Source organism: Theropithecus gelada, chromosome 15 (assembly GCF_003255815.1).
Source record: "Theropithecus gelada isolate Dixy chromosome 15, Tgel_1.0, whole genome shotgun sequence".
Taxonomy (NCBI): Eukaryota; Metazoa; Chordata; class Mammalia; order Primates; family Cercopithecidae; genus Theropithecus; species Theropithecus gelada.
In genome coordinates this window covers 39,852,309-39,870,203 of record NC_037683.1, presented here as the reverse complement: position 1 = coordinate 39,870,203, position 17,895 = coordinate 39,852,309, and the positions used below count along the sequence as shown (strand labels likewise).

The 17,895-nt window shown below is 38.4% G+C and overlaps 1 protein-coding gene across 2 annotated transcripts in view; it reads left to right on the top strand.

Annotated features, from left to right (window-relative positions):
* PLPPR1 (phospholipid phosphatase related 1) overlaps window positions 1-17,895 on the top strand; it is a 300,616-nt gene that overhangs the window by 120,330 nt on the left and 162,391 nt on the right. The window lies entirely within an intron of this gene.

The following is a 17,895-nucleotide window of genomic DNA, read 5'->3' as shown; positions in this document are numbered from 1 at the left end:
TTCTGTTAAATGATCTTAATCCAATTTTTCTTTTCTTCCTTGTCATGGGAATTTAGCTTTGTTTAATTTTGCTGGCTTTAGTTTTGTAGCTTTTATGCATATGTCTCAAGTTGGTGCCTTTCTGGTTATTAGTTATTCTTGATTTGGGATACTAGCTTCTGAAGAATATATACAGTGAAAGAGAACAGTTCAATTGGAGCATTCCACAATTTTAGCTGAGTCTTCTTATCTCAAAAGTCTTCTCACAAAATCTGTTATGTTTTGTATTTATTTTAATCTTAGGAACTTGATTTCAATTTTTGTTAGTCAAAAATCTGGTGTGTTTTTAAGCAAAACTTCCAAGTCATAGTTGGTTAGTGTCATGATCTGGGGATGACTGCCCGTTGTCTCTCTCTATCATCCTGTTCTCCTCTGACTGTCTCTATCAACTAGGTGGTTATGCTTTGGATCATAGGAAGAGCCACTTGGCTTGTTTCCACTTCAGATCCAGCTCTCTGCTGATCTGTTGGGATGTGACCTGCTTCTTTATGATAGGGTTGTGAACTCAGATCTCATTGCCTCTAACAAAATGACATTTCAACATGCCTTTAAGGGCAATGGCTCTCGTTCTCGGTGCAGTCTGCTTCCTGCTTGAGTTCTGAGGCATATATGTTCATTCTTAAATATATACATTTTACATGATTGGTCTGCTGTGCTTTATACTTGGGGCAGTATTGCCATTTCTAATTAAATGAATCCCCCCCCCAAATAGTCTTAAACATGTGGTATTTGAGAGAACAGAATAAAATGGAAGCACCCTTACATCTTTAAGCAAAGGTCCAGATGGCATATTTTTAAAGGTCAAATCAGATGAAAGAAAGCCATGTGTGGCTTATAGAAAATACTCTTATGAACTAGATAACACCAAAGTAATGGGAATTTGTTGCCATTATGAGTTGGCTGTGTAATTCTTTGGAACTCTTCTCACATGGAATAATGGCAGAAAAAAACAACTTTAAAAATGTAGGAAACTAAGTATAAGGTGTTAATATTCTCTGTAGAACATAATTTATGTAAATCAAATTTATCCTAAGAAACTTACTTGCTGGAATACCCAAAGGCCTTTTTATTTATTTGGCTTCAAATATTTGTACTTATTATCAAAGGAAAATATGTTAGTGTCCTTAAGCAGAGGCACATATCAGCTATTGCATAAATGAGAGATAAGGCCATGTTGGTTTGAAGTATTCTAGAGTCATACAGAATAGCAGAGCAGCATCCTAAGTAATGAGCTAATTGCCAGGTTCTCTGACATTCTGGATGAATATTTGAGCATGTACCAATGAAGCTTCCTGTGTGGCAGTATTACTTGTCACCCTCCCCCACTATTGGTTTACAAAGGGATGGCAACTATGTAGCACTTGCACTGCCACTTCCATCTCTCCGAGTCCATAAATGAGTGCTAATTCATCTTCTTACGCTTAGGTCGAACATGGCCTCAGAATCTTTCCCAGTACAAAACTTAAAGCACTACTATAAATCCATTCAAGTTGGCATGACAAAAGCAATCTGTTCGCCACTCTTTGTCTAACTCTCCACTGGACTTCCTGATTTGATGATCTTCCAAAAATAATGATGAGCAAGTAGAAATGTGTGAAATTATACATAGAAAATGAGATTGTCTAACTGTCAGGAAACAGTCTATTTGCTTGTTTTCCAGGGGCGTTTGAGTAAGATGACTAATATTCAATTTAAATATTTATTGGTGCCTTCTCTGGGCCAGTCCTGCTGAACTGGAGAAAGGAGATTGTTTTAGTCTATTTTGTGCTGTTATAACAATACCAGAGAGTGGGTAATTTATAAAGAACAGATATTTATTTCTTGCAGTTATGGAGGTTGGGAAGTTCAAGGTTGAGAGGCTTGCATCTGGTGAGAGCCTTCTTGCTGTGTCATCCCATGAGGAAGGGCACGAAAACATATGTATGCAAGAGATTAAGGAGCGTGAACTCATCCTTTTACCAGAAACCCACACCCATGACAATAGCATTAATCCATTCACAAGGGCAGAACCTCCATGACCTGATCACCTCTTAAAGGCCCTACCTCTCAACATTGTTGCATTGGGGACTAAATTTCTTTTCTTTTTCTTTTCTTTTCTTTTCTTTTCTTTTTTTTTTTTGTGGTGGAGTTTTGCTCTTGTTGCCCAGAGTGCAATGGTGCAATCTTGGCTCACTGCAACTTCTGGCTCCTGGATTCAAGCGATTCTCCTGCCTCAGCCTCCCAAGTAGCTGGGATTATAGGCATGCACCACCACACCTAGTTAATTTTTGTATTTTTAGTAGAGATGGGGTTTCTCCATGTTGGTAAGGCTGGTCTCAAACTCCCGACCTCAAGTGATCTGCCTGCCTCAGCCTCCCAAAGTGCTGGGATTACAGGCATGAGCCACTGTGCCAGGCCAGGGGATTAAATGTCTAATACATGGATTTTGGAGACACATGCAAACAAAAGCAAAGATGAATATAATATAGGCTTTGTCTTTAAGGAGTTAGCCAATTAGTCAACTAGTATTTATCCAACACTTCTTCTGGTAGACATAATACTTAGCACTGGGGTTATAGCAGAGAACAAAAGAGATACTGACCTTGTCCTCATGAAATGAATAGTCTAGAAGGAAGATGGGAATTCAGCATATATAATGGTTAACTAACAAATACATGAAGTCCTACAAAGTAGCAGACAGTATACCACTACTTGCATTTGACCATGGGTTCTGAGTTTGTTGTGGGTGGAGGAGTTTTCCAGCTAGTGTTAAAGATAGCTGCAGAAGGCCAGGCATGGTGGCTCACACCTGTAATCCCAGCAATTCGGGAGGCAAAGGCAGATGGATCACTTGAGCTCAGGAGTTCAAGACCAGCCTGGGCAACATGGCAAACCCCCATCTCTACAGAAAATACAAAAATTAAGCAGGTACGGTTGTGTGTGCCTGTGGTCCCAACTATTTGGGGGTGCTGAGGCAACAGAATTGCTTGAGCCTGGGAGGTGGAAGTTGCAGTGAGCCAAATTTGTGCCATTGCACTCCAGCCTGGGTGATGGGAGTAAAACCCTGTCCCGCCCGCCCCCCACCCCAGAAAAAGAAAGAAATAGCTGCAGAAGCAAACTGCAGCATACCAATAGAACTTGGTATGCTACATACAGTAAAATAGTTTTATAGAAAGAAAAGAAAAAATATGAGACATAATGATTAATTCTGTCTTATAGGGTTTGGGAATCACAGAAAGGGAATACCTGAGGTAGGTTTTAATGAATGAATGGTATGCCAATGGGAAGATGAGAGGGGAAAGGCTTTCTAGATGGAGAAAATAGCTTGAGTTCAAAAACTAAAGAGAGCTATTGCCTAGTGTTTGCAGAGAAATATAAGTGATTCTGAATGGCAAGCATTAGGCAGGATTAAGATAATAAAGGTCCCCATATGACGTATAAAGAAGCTTAAACTTTGTCTTTTATATACTGGTGAGCCTGACATTGACATGGTCTCACTTATTACAGAAGGATCATTTGGTGGCAGTATTGAGGATGGATTAATGAGTAGAATAAAGCCTGGAGATAAGGAACATAAATAGGTTATTATACCATTTAAGAGAGCTAATGAGGAATTATAATGACCTATTTCAATCACAGATTTGAAATGACAGATTCTAAATACCTAAGGCAACTTAAACTTTTTGGTCCCCACTTCACTTGATTTTTCTGTGTTAATGAAGATGGAAAGGAGAGAACAAATTTGGGAAACATTCAGGAGGTAAAATTCACTTGCCAAGTGATTGGTCATGATCTTTAAGAGGAAGGATGGGTGATTAGGCATATCAAGGTTTCACTAAGTGAGATGCAGATTCTATGAGATTTGAGCTAAAAACCTATGTGTTTAGTCTTGGATATAGGAACTGTAGACATCTATAAACATTCAGTAAATATGTCCGGTTGGGTGGTGGCTATATGTGTCTAAATTTAAGAGTCATCAATCCTGAATATATGGATTTGAGCATTATTAGCATATTGTGATGGTTAAAACCATGTGGATAAATGAAATTACCCAGGATGAGCATGCATGGCGAAAAGAAAAGTCTAAGAGAACCCTGGGGGACATCAGTACTTAAATCGTTTACAGAAGAGTAGAATCCAGCAAGGCAGCCTGCAAAGAAATAATCAGAAATGTAAGAGGAAAATCAAGAGAGTGGTGTCATAGAAGTCAAGGTAAATGAAACTTATACGGGCCAGGCATGGTGACTCATGCCTGTAATCCCTGCACTTTGGGAGGCTAAGGTGGGTGGATCACTTGAGGCCAGGAGTTTGAGACCAGCTTGGCCAACATGGTAAAACACTATCTCTATTAAAATAAAATAAATAAAAAATTAGCTGGGCGTGGTTTTACATGCCTGTAGTCCCAGCTACTGGGGAGGCTGAGGCACAAGAATCACTTGAACCTGGGAGGCGGAGGTTGCAGTGAGCCAAGATTGCACCATTGCATTCCAGCCTGGGTGACAGAGGGAAACTCTTTCTCAAAAAATAAGTAAATAAAATATTAAAAAAAATAAACTCACGGAAGATGGTTTCTACAGTGTTACAAATGATAGTGAAATGGAGAAAACTAGTGGCAGAAAAGTGTTAGTTGGGTTTGGCACTTAAAAGGTTGTTGTTGTTGTTTAGTAAAAAGAGCTTCAATAGATAAATAGTAAAGAAGCCAGATTGCAATTAGTAAAGATGGGAAAATTACAACCCAAAGCACTATTTAGATTGAATTAAAGGAAAATGGAGGGTAGAGTTAGGAAGATATCTGGAAAGGGATGAGAGAGAGTTTCATCACAGAGTGAGAAAAGATTGGTTCCTAGGAAGAAGAGATCAATAGAGGAGAGAGTGAGACGAAGGTGATAGGACCAGAATTCAAATGAAGAAGCTGGCTTTCATCTCAGTTTGGATCTTTCCAGAAACATGGCATGAGACAAAAAAAGCAGATACAAATAGTTTCCTTGGGAAGCAAAGGAAATATCAGTAGTGGAATGGGACAATGAGAAAAGGAAGGAAGACAGCTGACAAAGGATAAACTGTCAAGTCAGCTATCATCATGAGTCACTGGAACTTAACTCAATGGGAAAGTCTATAACAGTGTAAAATGCATGCCTCAGAATTTTCTCAACCAAAGGGTGGGAAAGCTGAGGCATTTTTACTCCAACTACCTTCAAATGTTGGTTGAGGGTTGCTTCCTACAGTTTTACTTCTCTGGCACTTCTAGCCTGCATTGCAGGTGGCTGAGCAATTATCCTCTGCTTCAGGAAAGTAGCTCCAGGTAAATAGAGGTTGCAGATACTGCACAGCTAGGAGTTGGGCCAGATCAACTGAAGCAGTAAGGCTCAGGGGTACATGCTAAGCACCAACTGCTTCTCCTACAGTTTGGAGGGCTGACTCTTCAGCTGAGTGAATGGAGGCATGGCATTGAATGGACTCTCCATTAACCTTTCATGTCATAATTTTATGTGTGCTAAATTTAGATACACTCGAAATTTATCGCTAAATTCATATACTCTCAATTTTAAGAGTCAAACATGTTTAATTAAGAATCTACAGGATAAAAACCTACCCCCATCTTACATATGTAATTGATAATATCCCGATGATGCCTGGCTCCAGTTTCAATAGAGGTAGAAGGTCTTATTTGATTCAAAATCATCAGTGAATTAATCTAGGTATTTAGAAATTAGAGTAAAGTGGGGAAACAAGCCCCCAATCACAGAATTCATATCCTTAGGGCAAATCATTATTCTATAGTTGGTCTCTATTACTATAGAGATGTAAATATAGGCATTGGCATCAAATTTATACTATTTCGAGTTGATTTGAAAGATTTGAGTGGTAGTTTAGGCTCTGGAAATGTAAGTTTTGCTTCTGAATTTTTTTCTCTGAAATTTGAGTGAAAATGATTTTTATCCTGCATAATGATAGGAATAACACTATTTACTCTTAAATGTGTTAACTTAATTACTAAATATCAAAGAAATGATTGAAATGTTTCAAGGGGACATGGAGCTGAAAGCTGGAATGAGAGACTTCTATTTGGGCTATAAGCCTTGTAGTTTTATTTGACCTTTTAAACTCAGCACTTATATTACTTTATTTCTAAACATTCTATGAAGAAATAAGTGCTTGTAGAACAAAAGAGAAAGGCTAAAAGAGAGACCAGTAGAAAGAGGTGGAGAGTCAGAACTGGAGTGCAAAAGAACAAAGATTCCAGGCATACACGGATGATAAATTGCTTCCACAAATGAGCACAAAGGGATATTGTGTACAATGCTTCCATGAAGAAAGAGGGCACTGATAGGTACCCACCTGGTTGAAATGAGCAACTACTGTGTTCCAAGCTTTGTGTTGATAGTTTTAACCTTGGCATGTCATTTTCCAGGGAGTGAGACCTTTGAGCTGGATGCTTAAGACTGTAACTTAAGTTTCTTCCACAAAGAGGATTTATTTTACTTTTCGTGACATGATGGTGCTAGAACAAAATGTACTAAGAAAAATTTGATGGCAGTGATAGCGTTATCTTAAGGGATAAAGACGTGGAGTGAGAATGCTAAGTGTAGGTGAAAAAACCTCTTCAAAACCCATCCACATTTGTAAAGTGCATGCCTGGAGACAGCTTGAGCCTTTAGAAATGAGAAGAACAATGGGAGAATGGTTTTATTCCCATCTGAATAATTGCAAGTTGACCTTCCTCCAACTAGAAAAGTGGGGTTGTGTCTGAGGAGTTGGTTGAAGACCAATTTTTTGTAGTCGCTTCGTGATACTGAACAAGTCACTTAGCCTTTCTCCTCCTTACTTTCACAGTAAAATGGGATGGTAATCTCCACTTCTGAGGGTTGTTGTGGAGACCACATGAAGACATTGATGTAAAGTCTGCCTGGCAGATGATGTAAAGTGCCCATTTGTGCTTTTTGCTTTCTTTGCTTTTAAGGCATTTGGCACTTTATTATTCTTTGATCAAAATGAAAGCTTTCACATGGGAAATCAATTTTTGGGGGATTTGGATCTTCAAACTTTCCTCCAAAAATAAAGACTATATATTCCATGACACAGTATGTGTAACAAATGGGAGAATTTAAAATGCAGCCTTAAAGGGTGTTAAAACAATTTTGTTTAACATGGACTGAAGATCAGCACAGAGCTCAGGTTTGATGGAGAGCATAAAATTAGACAAATTCCTGGATAAAAGACTTATAATCCAATTAGCCGTCAGGATCCCATAAATATTTATGCAAAAATCATATGACTGGAAAGAATTTCAAGTTAAATGCAAATAAGATTTTGAAAAAAGAAAACCCTTAACTTCCTTGTTCACTCTAACCTCTTATATGCATTCAACATGCCATTGAAATATTAAAAATAGAGAAAACTTAAACCGCTTTAGTGTGACAAGTTGTCTGTAGCTGGATGGTTGACTGGATATAAAACATTATACCCCTTCAGCTATTAAAGCTGTCCTTGAAAAAGAATATCTCTGTTTCCTTCAAGATCATTTGTGCTTCAATGAATAGCATTAAACTGCCTTGCTTTTGATAATGTCGTTTCGTCAGCATGGTTTTTGTCCTTGACCTATGAGAGATACAAGTGGGAGGTTCCTAAAAGTCATTTCAGCATTGTCAGGTGAATATGATTTTCTGATTATTAGAGTTGACTACAAATGGAACAAGCTGTAAGCGTGTTTTGTTCACTGCAGGTGTTCAAATAAATATAGGCTCAATATATAGTAGTTATCATGTTGCCTCAGTTACTCTAAGATGTTCTGGCCCTAGGAAACCAAAGACGATGAGAAGAATATGGACACACATTAAGGTGAGGGAAAGATTGGGTTACGGGGTATCTCTTTACAAACTTGCAAATAAGCAAAACTATTCACTAATGTTAAGCCAGAGAATATTTGGAACTCATTAGGTTTTATCTCCTTGTATTTTACTGTGTGTCTCCACATACCTTGAAAACCATATTAACAAACTAGATCTGTACCCTTGCACTAAGGCTTACTTGTCTGATTTAAGACAAGTTATGGACCTACTGTAGGCCTCAGTTTCCTTATCTGTAAAAAGGGATTATTAATAAGAGTGCCTGCCTTATAAAATTATTATGGGGGTTCATTAAGGCAATCTTGGAGAGTTTCACTCTGCCTACCTCACAGGAAGCATTCAGAATATAATCTTTTTATTAAAATAAGGACAAAAGAGTGTCTTATAAGGGGATTTTCCCACACAATAGGACCATTTGTCTCTCCAAAAAGTTATTCCCTTTTTCAAACTATAAAAGTTCTTTTCTGAAACTCTAAGCATAGGTTGGGTACTTGGACTACACTCATGGGATATGTTTTCACCCCAGACTTCATTATTTTAAGTATTTAATTCATAGCATTCATTTAGAGTAAATATTTCAATATTTTTTCTCAAAATACTGATAGCCTGGCTATCCTAGGTGAGCATTGTATAGGATGAGGAGCTAGCATGGTAAAGTAGGAAGCCCTCTGACTTTAGAGCACAGTGGCCATAGTTTATGTTCTAGCTTTGACACTTGTTAGCCTGGTAGCCACCTGAGGCAAATTACTTAACCTCTCTGAGCCTCAGTATCCACAATTGTTTAAAAAATATATATATATTATTTTTAAAGGACTGGAAGAAATGCATAATCAGTTATTTCATGTTATATCATATGGTACTGGGTATCCAGCAAACAATCTTTCCAAAGATTACAATTTTCACTTTTCAGCCAGCCAGGTATGTCTGCATGATTAAACACGGCCTGAGAGTGCTTCTTCCCCACCCCACAAGCAGCAGGAATATCTTCTGTCTTGCCTTTGTCCTAACACAGAATTAATGTAAGATTCTGGATTGTTCCCAGACTATGTCAGTACAAAGGCCCTAAATAAATGCTTTGGTTAGAAACAGTTTCGGCTCATTCACAAAGCAGTGACAAAAGCGACCAACTTTCAAAGGCAAAGCAAATGAGTCTGTGACTGGCTTTATTTACTTAGGGAAGAATTTGTGAATTTTGTGCCAACAGCATATGTACACATTGCTGCAGCTATCTCTTCCACCTTTTTAGGGCCATTGAGGCTTCTTAGCTTGCTGGGTTAACTAGAGAGAATTAGACTTTTTGTATTAAGTTTGGGACATTCTAGCTTCAACCTTACCATTGCTTTTGATTTTTGTTTTCTGGGTCTTCTAAAAGCTTCGGGGATTTGACCTACCATTTTGTTAGCATTGACCCATCACGGAGCTCTACATGCTGGGTTTTTATGTTCCTGATTGTCCAGATGAGTTTGTTCTGTGCTGTGGGGAAGGTGGTTAATTAAGGCCTTCAGGCAGAACCTACAAGTGTTTTTTAGGTTTTTCTTGCTGATTGGTTCATCATTCTCTTTATTTTATTTTCCACATTTCTCCTCCAATCTCAAGAATGAACTTCTCATAAAGCCCCACCAGCTGACATATAGCCTGCAAACCGCTGCCTGTTTGACTGCCTTGTGGTTTCTCTGTGAGAAAAAATAATTGTCGAAATTAATTCATATTTAAATCTTAAGCTTTTCTGAAAATAGATGTGAACAAATTAGGTGTCCTGGGAATTAACCAGAGCTAAGTAATTAATGATCTTTTTATCTGTGTGAATAAGGAGAATGTTTAATAAGTATTGCCAATGTTCTCTAAAAGCAGTCCTTTCTTACTGAACAGAATAGTATCGCAGTTTCTTCCTAATTGGTGTCTGAACACTCCACGACAAAAATAGAGAACTGAACTACAAATGCTGAGAGTAAGAACTTTCATTCAACAAATGTTTATGGAACACTTCACATGTGCTAAACAGTATACACATCAAAAAATGTACCCCTCATAATACAAAGGAATATACAGAAATGCAGCAAGTTTCAGGGACTAGCTTGCTTACTTGATTCCAGTTGTGATCTGGTTTCAAATCTACACCTGTCAGACTAAAACTGGTGCTGAAGTCTGTTGAACAGGTGCTTTTTCGTCTAGATGCAAAGTTACATACATGTACTCAGGTAATGGGGTTGGTGCTGACTTGGAGAGGAAATCTTGCCATTCTGGTGGCATTCTAGTGACATCCAGCTGAAGCGCAGGTTGTTTAATGAACCCATCTAGATTTTACTCTGTAGGTCACAACCAGCAAAGTACTAAGACAAAAAAGGTCAAGTGGATGAGAACACTGTAACAGGTGCTAACTTTATCCAAAGTTTATTTATAGATAGCAGGATGGTCAGTCAGCAGATGTAAATCTTTTGGGGGGTGCTAATTTATATTAACCATTCCAGGTTGGGTGACAAAATAATATCAAATCCCTGGAATAATTTTTACCATCCTGTGAGGTGTGGAGTTTTAGTGACATAGAAAAGAAGAGCAGGTCTCCTAAATATCATCATTGAATGTACCTTGGTAGGAATTTGTGGATATTTGTTTGAAATTATGAAAAACTCAGGACATGTATCAGGGAGTAGGGAGTCACCATCCCTGGATGCTTATTTTATGCTAAAATGAACCAGTGTGTCAGACAGTAAACTAACCATCAGCCAGAAAGCTAATGACCAGGTATGTGGATTAAGCCCTTCACTTTTTTTTGTTTGTTTCAGAGAAGAAATTGAAGTGGTGACTAAGTGTTCAAACTTGGGGTCAGACATTTGGGTATAAATTCCAACTCTAATACTTATCAGCTGTGAGAACCTGGGCACTCTGCTTAAACTCCCTGTAAACGTTTCTCATCTATAAAATGCAATTTATAACTGGATCGATTTCATAGAGTTGTTATGAGTTTTAAATAAATGAATGCTATTTAAATTTTGCTTTCTTCTTCTTCTTTTGAGACAGTGTCTTGCTCTGTTGCCCAGGTTGGAGTACAGTGGCACGATCTTGGCTCACTGCAACCTCTACCTCCCAGGTTCGAGTGATTCTTGTGCTTCAGCCTCTAGAGTAGCTGGGATTACAGGTGCACACCACCATGGCCAGCTAATTTTTTTTTGCATTTTTAGTAGAGACGGGGTTTTGCCATGTTGGCCAGGCTGGCCTCAAACTCCTGGCCTCAAGTGATCTATCTCCCTCGGCCTCCCAAAGTGCCAGGATTACAGTCACAAGCTACTGAGCCTGGCCAAAATTTTGCTGTTTTCTTCATTCCTGTGATTCTTACATTTTGACAGCATTATAATTTTTTCCCTAAAAATTAAAGGAGAAAGATGAAGTAGAAGTAACACTAAAAGTGTTTTTCAGGGCTTTTTTTTTTTTTAGTAATTTTAGCACAAGAACCAGGTGAACCAGGTTGTTTGACATCATTCATTTTCTTTCCAACATGTATATTATGATTGACTATGCATTAATCAGAGTCTTTTGCAGATATGAGAGGGGAGGGGGTTGGAGGTGAGAGGATAGGGAGCTGGAACTAAAGGCAAACTTTTAGTCATCCCTTCCACAGTTCTCCTTGGAACAATCATAAATATCTGCCATGTGTTGTTCACTTAGGTAACATTTAAAGCACCAGGCCAGATGCTGTGACAAACATAAAGAATTATGTAAGTCAGAGATCCCTGTTGATTATAATCACCTTTGAAAGATAACACGTATGTCTATAGGAAGTTAAATAAGAACTTTGGAGTCTGACTGAAAGAAAATGAGTGTACCAAAAGCAAATCAGAGACTGGGCTTAAGAGGGTTAAAGAGATGGTGATTTTCTCACTCTGTCATTGACATAATGTTGCCTGTGGTTAAGCACCAAATCAATGGCTGAGATGGTAAGTGTTGCATGGCTTATTGGTGGATCAAAGCATGACTGTTATGAATGATTAAGTTGAATACAGTCATCTGAGAAGGCTTCATGGCAGAGGTAGAAATTGAACTTTGCCTTGAAGGATATGTAGGAGTTGGAAAGGCAAAGAGAAAATAAAGGATGCAAATACTTGTAGGAACTCCAATTTATTTGGGGAATAAATTTACAATAGGATATTATTTTTGTCATTCTTCTTGCAGCATGGTATTTTTAAAAGAGATATTTAAAGGCAATTTTCAGTAATAATCTGCTCCATGCTGTGCCTGATTCTGGGCCAGATGAAGGTTGAGAGGAAAAATTGAGATTCATGAAAAGGACAGAAGAGGAGGCTGCAGGTGATTGAACAATAGAGTAAGCAGAAAGCTGTTCATCATCTGTTCATCACCACTGGAGACAAAACAGAAAAGAATGTTTTATTGTGAGGGATTTAAATAAATAAGGAAAATCATTTTGACATCCCCATGACTCTCACTTTAATCAATTATTAAATCTTATCTATTTGCTATTTTAATAATTTTGAATTCACTCACCTGCCTGTCTGAAATGCCAAATTCTTAAGCCACCATCTCTTGTCTAGATGATCACAGGAGTCTTTGGCCACTTTACCATATTCATTCTTGTCTCACTCTCTGCCAACTGAACAGTCTTTAATAAAAGCAAATCAGATCATGGCAGTTTTCTTCCTTAAAACTTTTCTATAATTTACTATTCGTAGCATTAATTCCAAACTTTATAGCATGTACCTGTTCCTGCATCCCAGGCCCTGTCTCTTCTCCAGGATCACTGCATGTCCACATTGCCTGGGCCCTTTATGTTTCAACCATACAGTCATGTTTTTGTTTTTGTTTTTTTTTTTCACTTCAGGTACTTCCTATATAGGATTCCCTATGACAGGAATATATTTCTCACCCTCACTTGATTCCTATATATCCAAATATAAGTTTTTTTGTTTGTTTTTATTTATTTTTTATTATTATTATACTTTAAGTTCTAGGGTACATGTGCATAACGTGCAGGTTTGTTACATATGTATACTTGTGCCATGTTGCTGTGCTGCACCCATCAACTCGTTAGCACCCATCAACTCGTCATTTACATCAGGTATAACTCCCAATGCAATCTCTCCCCCCTCCCCCCTCCCCATGATAGGCCCCGGTGTGTGATGTTCCCCTTCGCGAGTCCAAGTGATCTCATTGTTCAGTTCCCACCTATAAGTGAGAACATGTGGTGTTTGGTTTTCTGTTCTTGTGATAGTTTGCTAAGAATGATGGTTTCCAGCTGCATCCATGTCCCTACAAAGGACACAAGCTCATCCTTTTTTATGGCTGCATAGTATTCCATGGTGTATATGTGCCACATTTTCTTAATCCAGTCTGTCACTGATGGACATTTGGGTTGATTCCAAGTCTTTGCTATTGTGAATAGTGCCACAATAAACATACGTGTGCATGTGTTTTTATAGCAGCATGATTTATACTACTTGTCTTTAATTGTCCGAATGTATTACTAAGTTTCACAACTTCCTGCCTATTTTGTTCAACAGTTGTACACTTAGTGTCTTTTGGAAGGATGATATTATACAAGTCATTACAAGTGGGATAAAAACGATGTCTCCTCAGAGCCTATAATGCGGTATTTAACATAGGCTAGGGGGACAGGAAACTGTCCCATGAAAAACTTATCTTTGTAAGCCTGGCAGAGACATAACAAAGATAAGTTTTTCATGGGACAGTTTCCTGGCCCCCTAGCCTATGTTAAATACCGCATTATAGGCTCTGGGGAGACATCGTTTTTATCCCACTTGTAATGACTTGTTTAATATCATCCTTCCAAAAGACACTAAGTGTACAACTGTTGAACAAAATAGGCAGGAAGTTGTGAAACTTAGTAATACATTCGGACAATTAAAGACAAGTAGTAAACCAAGCAGAAATTATATATGTCCAATGATAAGTGACATTGATGAAAGAGAAGATAGAGTAAGGAGGATCAGGAAGTTTAGATAAGGAAAGCAGTTTGCAGAGTTAAAAAGAATGGTCAATATGTCTCTATATCATATAAAAATTAACTCCAGAAATATTATAGTGTTAAATGTAAACCTTAAAATATAAATCAATGGCTTCAATAAAGCCTGGCATGGACTAGTAAGTCATTAATAAATGTTTGTCAAGGATATTAATGAGCAAAAATTTCAGATCACACTCATTTAAAATTCTAAGGTTGATTTAGCCCCACCATGAACACAATGCTACCCTGACTGTGTAGCAGTGCAGGCAAACCATGGCCAACCTCAGTCTTGTCTCAGCCAACCCCAGCATTGTCTCAGTTCTGCTCTGAAATCTCCTGTGGTGAAAGAGAATTCGTCTCACTTCTTTTTCCTGTCTCCTGTGAGATTCCAACAGGGTCTAACAGAGCTAATTAATTACCCTGTCGCTAGGGCATAGGGACTTCCTGGCAGTGATTTCTGAGGGTGCCAGAAGATCTATTGAAAAAAACAAAACCACACTGTTCCAGAGAGTAGACATGCAGATAGATTTGGTATCTCAACTCCTGGATGGATTGCTGTCTCTGTCTCTCTCTCTCTCTCTCTCTCTCTCTCTCTCACTCTCACACATGCACACAAACACACTTTCTCTTCCTGTCTCCCCTTCTGAAAAACAAACAGCTTGGCTCCTGGGCAACTTAGCTTTAAATTGGAAAATGCAGTCTTGCTTGGCAGAACAACAGTATCACAGCCTCCCCACTGCTCAGAACAGCTTGTGACATACATCCCTGCAGGCAAGACCATAAAGGGCTGTCTAATATCCTGGAACCACCACCTCCAAAAATACTTTCCTGTACAGCTTTTCAGAATTCTAGTCTATCAGGGCATTTCCTCTCTTCTCCTGCAGTTTCTCACTCTGGAATTGATCTTTGGCTTCTTTTCTCTCTGCTTAATTAATGATCCTCATCTCTTGCATCATTAGAAACCACTGTGGCCCTGGAGATGAGAACTAGTACAGACATCAAAGGGCAATGGAGAGGAATCAATGACAGGACAGGAGTTCTGAAAGGGCACTTTGGTCCCTCTGACTTTAATAACATAACAAATGTCCCTTTTAAGCCACTTCAGAGAATCCCAGATTTAAACAAGAGCTTCTATCTACCTCTCCTCCTTGCTCATCTCAAAAATACAAAATCTAGATTGAAGCCAGCTCTTGCATCATTCTTATGTTAGTCTGTTCTCACACTGCTGCTAAAGATATATCTGAGACTGGGTAATTTATAAAGGAAAGAGATTTAATTGACTCACAGTACCACATGACTGGAGAGGCCTCAAAATCAAAGGTAACAGAGGAGCAAAGTCACGTCTTACATGGTGGCAGGTAAGAGAGCTTGTGTAGGGAATTCCCCTTTATAAAACCACAAGATCTCCTGAGACTTATTCACTATCATAAGAACAGCATGGGAAAGACCTGCCCCTATGATTAAATTACCTCCCATCAGATCCCTCCCACAACACATGGGAATTATGGAAGCTACAATTCAAGATGAGATTTGTGTGGGGACACAGCCAAACCGTACCAATTCTAATTCCATCCTAAATGATAGTGGCACCTAATAAGTCTCCCTCTAGTGGACACCCACTGCCATCCTTCTTGCATTCTCTTAGCCATAGTTAATAAAGGGACTCTAACATCCTTAACCTGCATTCAACAACCCAGTCACTATCTGCAGTGCTACTTTCCTTGGTGTCTTTTAGGTGCTGGCCAAACTTGCCTAACACTAATTTCATACCATAGATATGGTATGGGATGTTCTGTTCCATCCTTTGCTCATTCCATTCCTTATACCTAGAAATCCTTCTCCTTCCTCCTGGGCCTCTTCATAACTCACATGTCCTCACAGACCTAGCTCAACTATCACCCATGGAAAAATTCTACTTCCTATGAATTCTCATTCTCTGTTATTTTTTAAAAATAGATTCTGCATTTCCATCTGCATATACTCTCTTGCTAGGTTGTAAGCTACCTGCTATCAATGACTACTTGACTCATATTTGCATGACTCAAAGCCTAAGTTAAGGCCTTGAACCCAGAAGGTACTTAACGCATTATTGGATGGGTGGGTGAATGGATAAAGTGGAACCTTTTTCTCAATGTTCGTCTTCAAAATAGTTTAGTAAAAGGCATTACAACACTAGGAACACTAAAGGCTTTCTAAAATATAGCCCATTTTACAATAGAGTTCAACACGGTGCAAGTTCATCTTACGCCTTATTAATGGACATTTTTTATTGAAAGAGTGTGAGATACCACAACAAAACAATCCTTGACCTTTTATGTAGTCAGTCCTACAACCTGAATCATAATGGCAATGTAATAGGGGTTTCATGATTAATTTTGTTGAAAACTTCAGTTACTTTTTTATATTTGAAATTTTATAACCAAAGCAAGAAGAGAATACAAATACGAATGCATGCTTAAAAATCATATTCATTACTTTTAAGTTGAGAGCAATGACAACATATTCTTGGCCTATTTTCTCCCCAGACTTTAAACCAAGTACAACTTTTGCTGGGGACTTTCCCAATGTCTCATCCCTTTTGGGGTGTGTGTGTCTGTGTGCTTCAGTTCTTGCTCCACTGCTTTAAGGTCTCAGTTTAACTGAGCATCAAAAACTCATTTTCTTAAAGTCTTTGCTTGTGTTGACAGAAACATTAACTCACTGCTTTCTAATTAAGCAGATCTCTTTGTGCCCTTCTACTTTTTGTGGCTATTTTTTCCTAGTGGAAAATTAGAGGTAAACAATAAGAACAATTTTAAAAAGAAATTAGGGCAATGCCCTTCTAGTCTGGGAATGGTGTTTTCCTACTTAGCAGTTCTCCTGGTGGCAGACCATAAGATAATTCAGGATACTCCCTTCCTGTGAGTTTACTTTGACATTATCATGCTTTCTGCTTTCTTCTCAACTGCTTCAGGTCACCTGCTGAGTTTTGTGGTTGACATCATTCTTGTTCTTATTGTTGTCTTAAAAAGACTAGTCTCTAACAGAGATGGCTTACTTTTTTTAGATGAACTCAGACTTCTTTTAAAAAAAAAATTGCTTTTTGTTACATGGTATCAAATGTTATCAAGGCATATATCTTTTTAAAAAATAATCTAAAGTGATTTTTTTCATAATAATGAAGTCCCAGAGGTAGAATTCAATAGAATAATCTCTCTTTTCAATTTTACATTTGAAAATGTGTTCTGGTTTACATTTTTATGTCTAGGACTTCCAAATACTTTATTTTTCACTATTCTTTGGGTCCAAGGTAGAGTGAGTTCTATCTAGTTGCAGTAGGCAGAGATGATTGACCTGAGACTTAGATTAAGACCATATTGTTGAATTCTTTCAAGACCTAGTGTGGATTGACCCAAGACCTAAGAGTGGATCAGAAGCTTAAAAAAACTGATCTAGGGCCAATGTAGAATCAAATGATGGAGCTGAGTAGCTGAGGGACGTTGTTTATATTAACATTTACTATGTACCTACTATGTGCCAACCATGGTATGAAGTCCTAAGGTTACCGTGCTGACCAAGAAACACATGGTCCTGGTCTCATGGAGCAAAGTTGACAGTCCAGAAAAATAAAGATATGAAGCAATTACACAATACATACTGTACTAGTCTGTTCTCACACTGCTAATAAAGACATAACCAAGATTGGGTAATTTGTAAAGGAAAGAGGTTTAATGGAATCACAGTTCCATATGGCTGGGGGGGGGTCTCACAATCATGGCAGAAATTAAAGAGGAAGCAAGACATGTCTTACATGGCAGCAGGCAAGAGAGAACTTTGCAGGGGAACTCCTCTTTATAAAATCATCAGATCTTGTGAGATTTATTCACTATCATGATAGCAGCATGAGAAAGACCCCCCCATGATTCCATTACCTCCCACCGGGCCCCTCCCATGATACATGGCATTGTGGGAGCTATACTTCAAGATAAGATTTGAGTGGAGACACAGCTAAACCTTATCACATACTAGTAAGAAGTATGATGAAAGTGTATAATAGACCTGAAGTAGTCTGAGAAG